The sequence below is a fragment of the Solanum verrucosum genome, unplaced genomic scaffold (genome assembly GCF_900185275.1).
Source record: "Solanum verrucosum unplaced genomic scaffold, falcon-dt-bn FXZP01000205.1, whole genome shotgun sequence".
NCBI lineage: Eukaryota > Viridiplantae > Streptophyta > Magnoliopsida > Solanales > Solanaceae > Solanum > Solanum verrucosum.
This window is the reverse complement of record NW_026019950.1, coordinates 1,351,811-1,364,895: the sequence shown is the minus strand read 5'-3', so window position 1 is coordinate 1,364,895 and position 13,085 is coordinate 1,351,811.

The following is a 13,085-nucleotide window of genomic DNA, read 5'->3' as shown; positions in this document are numbered from 1 at the left end:
GACGCAAATCCAGATTAATCAGAGTCTCATGTGAATTTTGAATACCGAATGAAAAAATATATATAAAAATTACCAGGCATAGTGGGAGTGGCCAGCACAAGATTACTCTTTATGAAAATGTCTACGCAACACCATTTCTGTCCTCATAAAATGGAGTACAATAGAGGCATTGGGCCTATTCTTGATAGATTAGATGTATAGTATAACTACAGATTGAAATACTGATACCTATAGATAACTATATTGATTTTGACGTTGAGTAAATGGGTAAGTACTCATTCATTTTTAATTAGTGATTTTTGGTTCAAGTCCTTTTGGATACAAAATTATCTTTGTTAAGGAGCGTTTTATTTGTGAAACATTTGCAAATGAAACACTTGTGTTCCAAACGATTCCTAAATGCTCTTGAGATAATATTTTCTTTCTTACTTACCAAATATTTAAAATAAATTAAAAACTCACTTATTTTTCAAGAAAATATTTCCGTGGAGAACATACCATACACTTTGTCTTACACAAATTATATCCTATATTCATAGTCGACGAGAAAGAAATTGTTACATCGAAAGAATTATATTGTTATTATTAATTGTTGATTAGCTAATCTTTATAAAATTGTGTATTTTGAATTTTATAATCGTAAATATTTATTTATTAAAAAAAAGAGATACGACATTTATTAATGTAGTGCTTTAGGATATTTTGGTTTTTTTATTTATGAACTATGATTTGATCATCTGATTTTTTTATAAGAATAGTAAATTTTTTGATAATTTTCACAATTTGTAAATTTACATATTTATGAAAAAACATTACATATCCAAATAAAACTTCAATTTTAAACTAATCTAATTTCATATAGTTTATCCAAAAGCAAAGAAGTAAATTATGGAAAATACTTTATCAAAAAATAATTCTAAACATAAGCATACCCAGGAAAAGGTCACCGAATTCACGTGATCCCATGCTCCCTCCCGAAATCATGTATAGTAATGCTATATTTTTAAAAAAATATTCAACTATTGATATGTGAATCCATAGTTGAAGTATCATGCAATGTGATTATGATTGAGTACACCTCTCTAAGTGAGGTTAGAAATTTGAATGATTTCAGGTTGAGTGTAATTTTATATAGATAGTGATCTATCAACTAGGCTACGATGCTCCGAGGAAATTGGATTATGATGTACAATTCACTCGATTAAGAATTATTTTGATGTCTTTTCATGTTTGTGTAGGGGTAGAAATTTCATTGTTTAAACTCTTAAATCATGAAAAAAGTTTAGAAGAGGGAAAAAAAAACAAAATCGTATCCATATTATTTATCAATAAAATTATAGTCCTTATAGTAGTAAAAGAATCACATATTATAATTTTTGTATGTATTATTTTGGCTTACCACCTCTCAATTTGAAACTTCAAACAAATTCACAATCTTTTCTTCAGACGTACTTATTCATTAAATATCTTTATGCGTAAAAGAAATATCTAAGATAATAAAAAGGAAGAAAACTCTATTTTATTCATTTTGAGATTTGATTAATTCGTCAAATTTTAAAAAATATATATATTAATTAAAAATAAAGGATAAATACGGCCCACCAATCTTTGGCGGTAATCGTTTATGTTCTTTCACTTTCAACCTTACAAGCTTTATGCAATAAAAAATTCAGATTAAATACTTACAAATTAAAGTTCAAAACTAGAAATTTGGCAAACAATATCCACAAACACCAGATATTTGGAGTATATTTTTAGTTTTATTTTGTAGGTAGCTCCTATTTTCTATCCCAATAAATAAATAAACTGTATCTGCTAAATTGTCACATTCCAACTGATTAGCTATTCTAATGTTTTATAATAATAACACGAGTCCAAAAATAAAAAAATAAAAAAAATCAAACATGTCGACTTTCTTTCTTTATTGGCTCACAAATTAGACTGGAAACCATGTAACTTGGAATGTTTACATTTAAAAAAAAACAAAGTGGTGCATACAAGTAATCTACAAATGGAAGAAATGAATAATTCAATTTGATATAACTATATGATAGTTACATGTTGTATAATCGAATCAAATCGAACTACTTTTGATTTGGTATGGTATGCACTAATGAAGAATTAAATCGAATCATAAGATAATTGAATCAAAGAACAAAAATATCACCACTAAATCAAGTGACTAAAAGTTGATTGAAAATATTAACGTCTGAATTTTTTTGGGTGTACTTTTCAAATGTTGAAATTCCTTCGATCTCATTCCCATTTAGCATATGCTCAAATCATCCTTTGATTGGAATAATGGTTAAGATGGAGACTAATTCATTCTGTATTTCTTAAAATTTATATAACAAAAGTAAAAGCCACTTGTATCTTAAATTAAAAAAATTGCCACACATTTTAATTATATTAGAGAAGATGTAGAGGCTATATAATGTGATAACAACTCATATTTTAATCAATATGAACGCCCAAAATTCCAAGGATTTCACAATTGAAAATTTGGTACGTAAATATATAACACAAAGGCCAATAATTGAATGGATCTCTATTATCATGTCTTGAGTTGGTACCAATAAAGATTGCATGATAAGTGCTATTCAATATTAGTTAGAGACTTAACTTGTGAGATTAGACGTAAAAACAAATGGTGTTCGAGATAGACTAGACTTTTTTGGGGTCTGCCAAAATGATATTTTCTCTTGTAAAAATATGACATTTGGGTCTAATTCAACTCCAAAAGCTAGTTCATGAGGGGAAGATTGTCCAAGTCAAAAACCATCCGTCCATTCCCTATCAAATGTAGGGCTTTTACCCACTCTAACATCTTTATCCATTTTATGGGCCACATTTTTCATTTTAATTGGTCATAAAAAATGGAGATGATTTATCTATTTAAAAAGAATATTAAAAATTTATAATTTTTAGAAAAGAATTTTAATAATTCATACAAACTACAAGGGTTGGGATAGTGGAAGTGGCCACCACAAGATTACGCTTTGATGAGAATGTTGTCCTCATAAAATGGGGTACACAATAGAGGCATGGACCTATTCTTGTTCATGATAGAGGAAATAATTTGATGTTAGATGACCATAATGTCACACATACTAAAATGATACTATAAAATAGTGTCAAAAAAATTAAATTTTACATCAAAAATATGTGTAGTAAAATATAGTGTATGATTAGAGATGACCTTAGTGCTATATGTTAATAATAATATCCATAAAAAACGTTGTTGTTGAAAAGCCTCAATACCAACAATTACAACATTTGCATACAAATAAAGTTTGAACTTTAGTGAAACTGAAACAAGATAGAGTACTTTATTTGAAGTAAATAAGTTTACAACAAGAAGACATTACAGATGTTATTGGTAACAACGGTAAGTGATGTCTGGGGAGGATAGACATAAGGAATGTGTGTTGCAAAAAGTGGAGTTCGATAATCATTGTAGGAATCTTCATTTTGTATGATGGCTTCCAAGAAAGGAACGCGATCATGAGGGCCCTTGGTAAGTAAAGGGTGAGAGGAGATATCAAATCGATCACGATTTATTATGGCATAAATAAGGGACTTGAACCATGTTGTTCCTGATTTTGATGAAGTAACTAGAAAAATATCTGTGGGTTGAGCTTTGAAACATTGTTGCGTCCTCTTAATTCCTTCAAGTGCTCCCAAAGTAAGCCAAAAGGACTTATATTGGTAAAGATGCTCAGTTCTCCAACCTTTTTCTTTGGGAAGATTTGTGAGCATATCGTTGTCATCATTTTTTGTGTATTCATCATCATCGTGTTTACTTTGACAAACCAACATGTTTGTCTATGGAGAGATAGGATTTAATAAACTCTACACCAAATTCCTAGAGTGAGTTCATCTGCTTGAATGTGTTTACTCAAATAGACCAAAATCAGAATTTACAAATAATTGAAGGACTAAACATGCTATTATCCCTACATAAATAATTTAAAATATGTTTTAAATGAGATGATCGCAGACTTCGACTATAACTAATAAAATTATACCTGAGATGGAGTGGTGGAGACTTGAGAGATGGGATGGAGGAATTAGATTTGGTGATGCTAAGATTTCTTCAGTAAAAAATAGTGGCGTAGCCAGGAATTTCATGAAGGGTGTCCAAACTTTTAATAGTAATTTTTTTTTAAAAAAAACAACGATTTAAATTACCAAAACAAATAATCAAGTTAAGCAATATTTAATTAAATATAAGAATATTTTTAATAGAATTACAAGTGTATAATTCAAAACTAACATAAAGAAAATAAACTACTATTGAAAACATAATTTAAATATAGGCTAAAGTATTCATTACCCCCCTGAACTTGAAGCTTTTTATTCGGTGTACACCTAAACTATATTCCGTTTTAATTACCCCCCGAACTTGTTTATTCCTCCATCACGTACACCTTTTTTGTCCACCTGCTCCTATTGTGACTACACGCGTGCAACACCTGGCAAAAATGGTGATGTAGATTTCCACCTGGATAAATAATAGCCAACTAGATAAATTAATATGGCAAAAAATAAATATCAAACATTCAATGTTTAAAAGTTATTTTTGAATAAGGGCTGATTTCGCGGAACTCCTTTTGGATTTGGATTTTTCTAAACGTGAAGTTGGTCGATTAAATTTCAAATTTGTCTGAAATTCTTACCAAGTAAGTGTTAATCTTTGTTTTCTTTACTTTTCATCTACATTTTGCCCTATTTTTCATTTAAAATATGCCAAATATTAAAGAAAAATGGAGATTTTACGTTTTTTTTACCGTTGTAGCTTTATGATGTGGCAAAAAATCACTTCCTCGCGCGTCTAGTAGAGTGTGTTGTCAATTTCTACGCCAGGTGGACAATAAAGGTGTACGCGATGGAGGAATAAACAAGTTCGGGGGGTAATCAAAATGGAATATAGTTTAGGTGTACACCGAATAAAAAGCTTCAAGTTTAGGGGGGTAATGAATACTTTAGCCTTAAATATATTATTACAATTGAACTCGATGAGGTTTTATATCCTGAAACGTTTTTATAATAGACTCATTAGAAATAGTACAAAATACTTTCTTTTATACATAAGATACTATACAATCGTCTAAAAACTCATCATCCATTCGATTTCGCAAGTCATTTTTAATATACTTCATTGCCGAGAAATCTCTTGCAACGGTTGCAGTAGCAACTGGAAGAAGCAAAGTAAATTTCACTAAGCGAAAATATAAGTGGATAAATTAATTGTTTCTTTGTCTCTACCAATTTTCTTGAAAATTCACCAAGTCCACCTAAATTAGAGAATCTTTTATTAGTATCGCGTACATCGATAATGTAATTAGCAAGTTGATTCTGAAGGACGCCCATACTAAATTGATCAAAGTCATTAGGATATAATTCAACCATTCTCATTATTTTTCCGATGTCAAAACTAGAAAATGAATTAACTGGATTCAAGCGAATTAACTGGATTCAAGCAAGCTACTCCATGAAATAAATCACTTGTCACCTCATTGAAACAATCATTAAGTTCTTGAAGTTGCCAATCAATAATCTTATAAAATACTTTCACACGAAAATGATGTAAAACAATATGATCAACAATTTTACTTCGTGATCTTCCAGAGTTAGCATAGGGCTCATCAAAATCGGGTATCAAGATGTCCTTATTCCATAAGGAAAAAAGTATTAAAATTTAAGGAAAAAATTCAATTTTAATTGAAAAAAATCCACAAGGAAAAAGTATTAAACTTAAGGAAATCTTATTCCACAAGGAATAGGTATTAAAATTTAAGGAAATAATTCAATTTTAATTGAGAAAGAGAAAATACATAATTACCCCATTAAACTTGTACCCTTTTTTTAAGTAGACACCTAAAATTTGCGGGGGTCCTATTATCCCACGAAATTATTTATATTTACGATAAATACACCCTTTTCAGCCATTTCTACTGCAATTGTGTTCTCACGAAAATTGGGCGCGTGAATGAGTAGTATTACATGTGGCATTTTAATTTGATTTTTCTAATTAATAAATTAGACCCATCTTCCCATCTTCCCCAAATCACCATTAATAGCCTTTTAAGAAGCTTTTTCAACAGGCCAAAAATTAAAAACCACCATTCTTTCTCAAATTTCGTATTTTAAAATGCGATATTATTAGATTCTATCTTCTTCTTTTCAAAACTTAACCAAATAGTTTTCTCTTTCCTAAAACTTAAAGATCGAAAATGGTGATGCTAATAGATAAAGAAGGCGATTTAGGATGAAGATGATGATTTAAATTTTGGTTTGATAGAGTATTGATTAAGTAGTGCAATGATGGTGTTGTCACTATGATTTTGAAAGAATGAAAAGAAAATATTTGGGAAATTTTCTGATAATTTCATTCATCTCCAAACCTGTATATATACAAGTATTACACAGAATAAAACTAATGATAAAAGAAAAACTCAATATCCACATGTCCTTTCTTTATTTGTCTACTCTATAACTAATCTAACAAACTTATATTCCTCAACGCGTTAATCACGTGAGCAAAGTTTTTCTAGAATGGGATGAGTATGTACAGGTGTTACTAAATCAGATGGACAAAATTCAATCCTTCTCATTTATGATGAAGAGTCCAGATTGTTCCACCTCATCTCTAGACAAAGATCAAAGCTTCTTAGGGATCTCCGAAATATCTGAGAAGCCTTGTTTCTCTTTGTTATTCTTCTTTACATCTCTTCTTTCCAATTTCTTCTTCTGCCTATTGCTGTATTGAATCGATGTCATGGAAGTGAATGGTTTTACGCCAATATCCCCCCTCAAGTTGGAGGGTGAAGAAATGACCCCCAACTTGTTCAACAAATGGCGATGGGGAACCCCATACAACGGTTTGGTGAACAAATCAGCCAACTGATGCTTCAATGGAACGAAAGAAAGCGTAATCAGACCAGCGACGAATTGTTGTCGCACAAAGTGGCAGTCCAACTCAACGTGTTTCGTTCTTTCGTGAAAGACTGGGTTTTTAGCTATGCTAATGGCAACTTGACAATCGAAGTTCACTGTGATAGGGAGTACCGGAGGAACAGAGAGATCAACAAGAACACGCACCAACCAAGTAATTTGAGCAGTCACACATTGTATAGACCGGTACTCTGCTTCGGCGGATGAATGGGAGATGGATGCTTGTTTCTTGGATTTCCAAGAAATGGGAGCAATACCAAAAGTGATGAAGTAACCACTGACAGATCTTCGAGTTTCACGACAAGAGGCCCAGTCGGCGTCGCAGAAAGCTAAAAGAGTAAAGGTTGAATCTAAGGAGAGCAAAATACCTTGACTTGGATCATTGCGTAGGTATCTCAAAACTCGAAGAGCAGCAAGATAGTGAGATTCAGAGGGATGTTGTATGTGTTGACTGAGTGTCAACACAGCACAGGACAAATAAGGCTTAGTGTGGGTTAAATAATTGAGCTTCCCAACTAAATGTCGATAAAGTGATGGATTAGTCATGGATGGACTGTCATCGACATGAAGTTTAGAGTATGGATCAAGCAGCAAAGATACAGCGGCACCAGAACAATCGAATTCAGCAAGCAACTCCAAGGTAAACTTGCGTTGATTAATGATAAATCCCTGTTTTTCTCGTATGATTTCCAATCCTAAAAAATAGTGAATGTCTCCTAGACTCTTGACTCTGAATTCTATATGAAGAAACTGGATGATGTGATTAATTTCTGAAATGTCATCCATTGTAATTAGGATGTCATCAACATAGACAGCGATGATGGAGGTGAGAGAACCAGATGCCTTAAATAATAGTTAGTAGTCGTTCATGGAACTAGCATACCCTTTGAAAGCAAGAGCTCCAGCTAACTTAGAATACCATTGTCTAGATGTCTGTCGCAACCCATACAAAGACTTTCTGAGGAGACAAATTTGGTTGGGCTTGATAGAAGGCAAACCTGCAGGACACTTCATGTATACCTCTTCATGTAAGTCACCATGAAGAAACACATTGCTAACATCCAATTGATGCACCTGCCATGCTTTCTTGATAGCCACTGTGAGTAGACACATAATAGTGGTCATTTTGACCACCGGAGAGAAGGTTTCTGAAAAACCAACACCCTCTTGTTGAACATCCCCCCTCACTACTAATCGAGCCTTCAATCTCTCAACAGACCCATCTGACCTGTGTTTGACCTTATAAACCCATTTACAAGGCAAAACTTTCTTTCCTAGTGATAATTGTAGGATGTCACAAGTGTGATTCAGTGCAAGAGCCTCTAATTCAGCATCCATTGCTGCTTTCCAGCCAGCATGTTGAGAAGCATAGGCAAAACTCTTAGGCTCAACTACATCAGAAATAGAGTGAAACATATGCTGATTTGGAAGGGACAAAGAGGTAAAAGAGAAAGCAGTGGGCGTACTAGGGTGGACAAAACATGCATTGGTAACATCAGTCAGTCGGATGTTATTGCAATAGTAGTCCTCTAGATAACTTGGCTTATGTCTTTCTCTTTGATTTCTCCCTTTAGTGATAAGAGAAGAAGAAGAAGAAGGGGAAGAAGAGGTCGAACTGCTGACACTGGGACTGATGGGAGAAGGTGTCTCAATATCTGGGGATGTAATATTAGGAGGTGCATGAGCTTGTGGAGAGGGTGAAGGACAAGAAACAGATTCTAGAGTATCCAGAGAAGAATTATGATATGAGAAAATTGGAGGAAGAGAGTGATAAGATTTGTTAGAGGCAAAAGGAAATTGCTGCTCATGGAAGTGATCATCCCTGGAAACAAAAACATTCTTAGTGTTAAGCTCTAACAACTTGTAGCCCTTTTTACCTTGTGGATAACCTAGGAAGACACAAGTTGTTGCCCTTGGTTCAAACTTTCCTCTGTATTAAGATTGAGTTGAAGCATAGCATAAACATCCAAAGCTTCTCAAAAATTCATAGTTAGGCTACTTACCAAAACGAACTTCATATGGTGTTCTTCCTTGTAGTTCCTTGGATGGCAACCTATTAATCAAATATGTAGTTGTTAATATGCAATCTCCCCAATAATCAATAGGTAAGTGAGACTGAAACATCAGTCCCTTCCCTAATTCAAATAAATGTCTATGTTTTCTCTCCACAACACCATTTTGTTGTAGAGTTCCAACACATGAAGTTTGGTGCAAAATCCCTTGAAACTTAAGAAAGGAAGCCTCCTGAATACATGTTCCCAATTCTAGTGCATTGTCAGACCTAATGCACTTGACTGGGGCATGAAATTGTCTCTTTATCATAGCTAGAAACTCTTTGAGGGTAGGAAAAACATTACTCTTAGAGCTTAACAAGAAAGTCCAAGTACCTCTACTATAATCATTAACTATAGTAAGAAAGTATCTAAAACAGTTGTAAGTGGGTGATTTGTATGGGCCCCAAGTATCAATGCGGATCAGTTCAAATAGCTTGGTAGAATGAATAGCACTTAAAGGAAAAGTGAGTCTAGTCTGCCTAGCTTTAGGACAAATATCACAAACATGTTCAGATTTAGAAGGGAAATTAATGAAACTGCATTTTCTCATTGCAGAAAAGGGCAGATGCCCTAACCTTACATGCCAAAGATCAACAGAAGGGACTACATTTGCAGAAAAAGAAAAAGGAACCGATCCTGAACTAGGAATGGAACTATTTCCTTGTGGAATTGAAACTTCATTAGCATTAGAAACAAACTGAGACCTAATACTAGAAGACTTCAACAGGTACAATCCCTCATTCACATCATCAAAAGCTTGAATGTTCTTCATTAAAGGGTCATGTAACACACAACCACTAGAAGTAAATAACACATCATATTTAATTTGACTTGATAACTTGTGTACAGATATCAGATTATTTTTTGAAAACAGGTACATATAGGACGTTTTTCAGAGTCAAATTTGGAAGAATAGAGACACTTCATGTATGAGTCACAATGATCCTGAAAGAGTTAGGCAAAGTGAGAGTTAAGGCACATGAAGGGGAGTGAGTGATAGAAAAGAACTGGGATCAAAACACATATGTTCTAAAGCACCTGAATCAATAATCCATGTACACGAATTAATAAGTGACAAACATGAGCTGGAGTTCCTCAGAATGGTACCAACAATGGCATTTCCATTAAAACCAGTGGTTGGTGTTGTCCTATTCTCCTTCAGGACATCTTTTGTAACCTGCTGCACCAGATTTGTGTATTGTTCTTTGCTCATGTACTGGTTGTAATTGTTGTAGGATGTATCCTCTTGTGTGTTCTAGGATGCTTCAGATTTTTCTTCAGTTGTGACTGCATTTGCCTTTACTGTTCCCTGAGTTTCTCTTGTCTTAGTAAATTCAAAATCATCAGGGTATCCAATGAGCCTATAGCAGTTATCATGTACATGTCCTGTTTTTCCACAGTAAGTGCATGTAACATTAGGATTGTACTTAGTCTTCCTTGACCTGAACCTTTGGACCGATTTTGCGTTCCTTTGTTCCCCATTATCATACTTCTGTGATTGAGTGTTTCCTTTCATCATTTGGTTACCATTTCTATGATTCCACTTGCCTTGTGTTGTTGCCATAAAGGTTGCTGAGTTGGTTAAGGGGTTTGCATTAACATAAACCTCTCATTGGTTCTCATCTTGCAACAAAAGGGAGTATGCAACATCAATGTTTGGCAAAGGACTCATCATCAGGATGTTCCCTCTTGCCTGAGCGTAGACGTCGTTTAGCCCCATCAGAAACTGCATTAGTTTCAGATCTTGCAGAGATTTAACCAACTTTCCCTTACCTTCACATACACACACAAGTACAAGATATAATGACATTAAGGGAATCTAATTCATCCCATAGTGAAACGACCCCAAAAATGCCTGAAAATGTGCTTCGGAAACACCTATAATTGTAATTTTCATATATCTCAAAATCCGTGCATGGTTTCGGAAATTCGACTTCATATTCTTATTCAGGGGGTAAAATTGAGTGGGAAATGGGTCTAACCCGAATTTTAGAGCAACCGTATCAAAATTTGAAAATCGCAAAAAATGCGATTTTCAGGGTCAACTTTAAAGAGGCATATCTCTTAGCACACAAGGAACTGGAAGGGCCACTACCTATTAAATTAAATCCCTTCGAGTTATCTTTTCAATGCAATTGGTTTCACCTCATTCCGAGTTAGGATGAAGGAGTTATGATCATTTTCGTAAAACCTGTCCGGGCAGAATCGCAATTTCCAGTAAGCTACGTTACTGTAGCGGCTGGGACGTTTTTCTTTTATAAAAAAAAGGCTTGTCCCATACTTAGTTATATTTCTTTCTAGCTTCAAAACACTCAAAAACACTCTCTAAACCCTCTCCAAAATTCCACCAAGATCTTCAACCAAATTCAAACATCTCAAGTTCTAATTCTGGATTCAAGACTCAATCTCAAGCTTCAATTCTCCATTCCAATCTTCATCAAAGATTCTCCAAAGTTGAGGTATGTGGGTTGATTGTGGAAACCTTCCTTTCCACAAGTCCAACCATTTATTCTCTATTTTACTTCAAGTTTATGGGTCCTTATGATCATTTATGAACTCTTGAATTATGGAATTACTACTACACATTCTATTATGGTCTATTTTTGCATATTATCATGAAATGGAATTATTATGTGATGTTTATGGTTTTCATGCTTCCATGATCAAATTATGAAGGTTGATATATATATGTATGTTGTTGGTGGGCTGATTTATATGTATTTCGGAATTGGTTGGACTTAGTACTCTTGAAAGACATGATTTTATCTACATGAACAATAGCCCACCATGTGTTTGATAAAATGTCATTTATAGAATTCATAGGAAATGGAAGGTCCAATGTACATCCTATGAGTCGGATGATTATATAATTATTGAAATGATGATGAAAGGGATACATGTATATGATTTTCTCAATATAGTGTTGTGAGTCGACCAAGCCTAGTACGGAGGGGTAGTAGGCCCGTATAACCGTAACGAGGGGTTGGTACCTTGGTTGCCTAGTACGGGGGGTAGTAGGCCCGTATAACCATATCGAGGGGTTTGTACCTTGGTCCCTAGCTCGGGGGGTGGTAGGCCCGGGTAACCACATTGAGGGGTTTGTACCTCTTTCGCCTCTCCAAGGGGGTGGTAGGCCTTGGAAAATACTATATTGATGGTCACTCGCCACACATGTACTACGTCCCACTAAATATGATTTTTATGTAAGCATTATTATACATATCATTTCATTAATATGCTATTTATCGGGTATGATTATGCATTTTTCCTATGATGTCCATCTATTGTAGCATTGCATTGCATCCCATGTACTTAGTACATTCAAACGTACTAATGCATACTCTATGCCTACATGATGTCACCATGTAGGGACCGGAGCACCGCTTGACCATCCTCCTCCGCGTGGCTAATACGATTTCCTATCAAGGTTATTGGTGAGTCCTCCATTCAGGGACGTTGCTCATGATCTTTTGCTATGTATAAGACTTTTTCTTTTTAGTTATGTTTTGACTATGAGGGTGAGCCCGGTGGTTTGTCTTGGCCCCCGCTAAGTACTCATGTTTAGAGGTGGTGTTGGACAAGTTGTGTTTTATGCTTGAGCTTGACTCATCTATGGTATTTATGTATCATTCCCTTTTATTTTGCTCCCTTAGTCCCGATTTCCCCTTGATTATGCTTATCGCTTATGGTCATTTTAATTGCTTCCGCGACCAAGGATGTGTAATGATATGCTATGAGGCTTGTTTGGGGTTCCTTCGGGTTCCCCATTCGTCGGTCACGTCTAGGCCCTAGGCTTGGGTCGTGACACATAGCCTCTTAAGTTTACTGAAGTAATTTGCTATGTCACTTGTACCTTGTACTAAGCTTGATACCTCATTTTGCAGGTGATACATCTTTACTCCATTACATCTTTCGAATCTGTTTTCCAGGCTATCCCAGATCTCCTTGGTATTCTTGGAGTAGATTACGTTGTCTCCAATTTCCCTGGAAAGTGAATTTAGCAACCATGAGATCACCATATCGTTGCAATAACTCTATTGTTCATACTCTGTTGTATCGAGACCTGGAGCTTTG